Source organism: Papaver somniferum, chromosome 7 (genome assembly GCF_003573695.1).
Source record: "Papaver somniferum cultivar HN1 chromosome 7, ASM357369v1, whole genome shotgun sequence".
Taxonomy (NCBI): domain Eukaryota; kingdom Viridiplantae; phylum Streptophyta; class Magnoliopsida; order Ranunculales; family Papaveraceae; genus Papaver; species Papaver somniferum.
Window position 1 is genome coordinate 40,834,877 of NC_039364.1, and position 4,687 is coordinate 40,839,563.

The window sequence follows — 4,687 nt, forward strand, 5'->3', positions numbered from 1 at the left end:
TAAATAAAATTTTGAGTGATAGATACGTTCAAGTCTCCACATACCTTTTGTTGATGAAAATCCACAAGTTCCCTTGAGTAGTTATTCGTCTTCATTCGATGAACGTCGTGGAGTCTAAAGATCAACTATACTTACTATCCTAATCCGAGACTTAGCTGTAAGTAAACCAGATATCAAGATTTATAGTTTTGGCAACTAAACTTGCTAAACAAGCTTGAGATAGAAAAACTTGCGAGTTCGACCGAGCAGTGCTCTAACAATCTCCCCCTTTGTCAATTTTAGTCACAAAACTATCAATATATATGGAATACAAAATAAATAAACTTTGTAGCTTCTCATCCAAATGCTTGATCTCCTTGGTTCTTCAACATTACTCGAAATCTTCGTCACTTCCAAGTACTCCAATGATTCCAAATGTGTTCAATTCCGCATCATTGTTGTTGAATATCCGTATCTATAACAATGAGAAAACAGTAGCTCTCAATCATTGTTATACAGTGTCATAGTATTATTACACAACATCAAAGTTCAATTGTATCACCACTTCGACCACAATACTATGGTGATATGTATCACTCCCCCTTAGTCAATACTTCATCTCATATGAAAACCACTCCCCCTTACATAATGATCTGTAAACCATATGTATTTGAAGTGTGAAGTACACATTAATTCTCCCCCTTTTTGTCAATAAAAATGGCAAAGGTACGAAAATTAGTGGGATCCTAATGAAATTTCCATAGAGACACTTCATGACCAAAAGAGAAGCACATATCAACTTGTTTAGATGCAGTCATATAGCCGAAACTAAATGCATTCGTCAAGGAGTTTATAAAGATACAAGATAACCCCTATAATATTCCACAGCCGCACTCCCCACAAAAGATTTGGCAATTAAGCACAAGTTCAAATAAGAACTCTCCCTTATAAAATGTCATTCCAAAAGGAACAACAAGAGCGACCTTGATTTTACAAGAAAATAAGGATTTCTTTGAACATTGAAAAATCTCATGAAACATGAATTTTGTATCCAAAATACTCAATTAAACTAACCACAAGAGAACCTATGATTAATTTAACTGGAAATGCTCACATAAGATAACTTATGGAGCCGCACAGTATTTACACAAAGATGTGGATTAGGGAAAGACCAATACTGCGGAATATTCAAAGATTCATTATATTTTTCATCACTATTTGCATAGAGACATATAATAGACTTAACTTTTGTATGTCAAAAGTTCATTTAATCTTTTGTCAATATTTGCATAAAGACATATGAAAGACTTAAATTTTGACCACGTATGGGACAATCATAGTTCACGGACGCAAACACACATATCCCATAACAACTTGCAATATATAAAACTATAAAGATTAATACTGCAAAATCATCTTCCAAATAAACTTTAGAATTTAAATAAATAAATCTAAAAAACATTGCAAGATGAAAATCGTTGGAAATAGCTATGTGTACTCACAATAGTTGCTATTCCAATACCTAGTTATCCTTCTTAAAACACAAGAATAAATTCTCATAAGAGGTTTCCTAGACAAAAAAAAAACTCTTAGAAAAGACATAACTGAAACTCATCAGACATGACGAGCAACCAGAGATCGAACATAGACAATCTCATCAGTTGCTTTCTTCAGTTCTTTTTTCAGAAATTCAAGATTCTTTGTTGCAATTTCAAGTTGTTCACGTACGACACCAAAATCTCGAAGAAGATTTCCTACCAGTTGAGATGACATCTGAACTGGAAGTTTGTTTTCATGATCAACAACATTTTAGCAGGTACTAAAAACATGGTTCTCGTGAAACTCCATAACCTTGCCTTCAACTTTGTCTTCCTTGTTGAATCCATCCATCGTGCACACCACAGAAATTCAAAAGAACTTTTGATTTTACAGAACTTGTATGTATCAGGAGAAAGACATGATACATATATACATGAATGTTTCATAGGGAAACCCTAGGGTTACTCGTATATGTTCGGTAAGGGTATGGTGCACATGTACTTATGATTACGAACCAAGTTCGAAACCAAGAGAGTAATGGAGCCTTATTTAGAAGAAGTTTTTGATAAAAGAAAATCAAAGACAAACTCTAAACGAATTGACAGATAGTCTTATTTCAAAAGAACATAAGGTAATTGTTGATTGGCAACAACTCACTCGTCAATGGGAAGAGAGCAAAAGTTTTTCAAGGTAAGCAACACAAAATCTCAAGAGTTATTGATCAAAAATATTACAATGAGTAATAAAATTCTGGAGCAGAGCTCAACAACAGTATGACAATAATACAACAAAGACTCTTTTCTCAAGATAGAAAAACTTCTTGAGAATTATGAGCATCCTCACATGGTTTTAAGGAGGATGCTACTTTGAGCAGTCAAGTTGTACTTTGATGAGCATTTTGCTCATCAGGAATATTGACATCTTCCCTTTTTTTCCCTTGAGGATCTTCAGAGGAAATACTGGGGTTAGTCAAAAAAGAATTATCACTAGGAGGACAAGAGATACCTGAGAATGTCGCCTTCCTTGCCTTTTTAATGTTGCGTTTGAGTTTATTTATGCTTGTCTTGAGCTCTGAGACTCGATTATTGATGTGAACGAAGTCTGGAGCAGACATTTTAGATTTAAGACTTTCTTCAGTGAGAGGCAAGGTGTTTGAACATTTCTTCTACCTTCGATGATATTTTTTCTTCACATAGTACTTTGAAGATTTACTTGTCCATATGACATTCTTCCCTTTAGACATGTAGGAAAGATTCGTGTCATATCTATAGTCAAGAATTGGCTCATCACAGCACTAATCTCGGTTGCAGACAAGACCTTTTACTCCAACAACATGAGAAGCAGGCTTAATTACTTCTTTAGACATCCATACAAGAATGTTATGAAGTTTTTCATTCCGCAGTCGGAAAAGACATCTCCTTTCAAGGTGACCTTTGTTTCCGCAATAATAACAGTGTAGGGAATGTCCTTGACTGTTCTCATCTGAGTTGTTTTAGAAGGGGAACAATTCTTGTTCCTAGGAACATCAGCTGCAGAAGGAAGTTTTCACTTTTGATATCAGTGTTATATTAACTTAGAAGCTTGTCATTAGCACGAACAAAATTGATCTTACTAGTACTTGGAATGTCTATTCCTTTATAGCCCAGACCACATGTATCACGATGTTTTTTACATGCTCCAAGCATAGAGGATAATTTTGTAGAGCTAGCATTGAATATTTTAAGATTCTATTCCAGTGAAATGACCTTATCAAGAGCCGCGGCTAGATCAGTCTCTAATTGTTTTTCCCTGGCGAGGAAGCTGATTTCCCTGTTGTTGAAACATTTTTGTTGAGAGTCATATCTTACTTCAGATTCTGAAAGTCTTTCTTTCAACACGTAGAGATTACGACGAAGATTATCACATTCAGACCTTTTTGAACGTACATCTTCGTCACGATCTTTAACAGTAGAATGTAATAGTTTGTAACCATAATCATAACCTTTAAAGATTTTTCTCAATTTCTTGTTCTCTTGATAGAGGGGTGTCAGATATTTAGCCAGGCAAGCTGTTGACCTTTTCTTTTGTAAGATGTGGTCAAAGAGCGTGATATATTGGGAGACTTCCTCATCAATACTTTGTCCCTCTTGAAAAAACGGGGGTCTAACAACCACAACCAATATTTTGCTTAGAAATATGTATGGAATAACTCCAATATACTTTCAAGAGAATCAACTAGACAGTCAGACTCAATCTTAAGAAAAGTATATCAAAGAGTTATATCTCAATCTCTTAATTCAATCCGCACTCAAACAAACAATAATTTGAAAGCCTGATTTAATAGAAGAAAGATAACTTGAACGGTACCAAAGACCAATGTTCAAGGATCAATCAATTTCAATCTACAACCAAAGGTTGGATTTACCAATTGATCGATTCAACGCACAACCTGTGATATTTCAATTATATAACAACATATAATACGGAAAAGAAATAACAAAGACACCAGAAGTTTTGTTAACGAGGAAACTGCAAATGCAGAAAAACCCCGGGACCTAATCCATATTGAACACCACACTGTATTAAGCCTCTACAGAAACTTTCCTACTACAAACTAACTTCGGTCTGGACTGTAGTTGAACCCCAATTAATCTCACACTGATTCAAGGTACAATTGCGCTCCTTACGTCTCTGATCCTAGCAGGATACTACGCCTTGATTCCCTTAGATGATCTCACCCACAACTAAGAGTTTCTATGACCCAAATTCAAATACTTTAATAAACAAATTTGTCTCACACAGAAAAGTCTACAGGAATAGATAAATATGTCTCCCACAGAAATACCTACGAGTTTTGTTCTGTCTTTTAATAAATCAAAGTGAACAGGAACCAATTGATATACCAGACTTATATTCCCGAAGAGCATCCTAGAAATATCAATCACCTCACAATAATCTTAGTCGACTAGCGAAACAAGATATTTTGGAATCACAAACGATGAGACGAAGGTGTTTGTGACTACTTTTCTATCTTGCCTATCGGAGATATAAATCTCAATCCAATCTTACGGTTGTATTCAATCACGATAGAAACAACAAGATCAGATCACACAACTACAGAGAAAATAGTTGGGTATGGATTCACAATCCCAATGAAGTCTTCAAGTCGTTAACCTACAGGGTTTCGTGA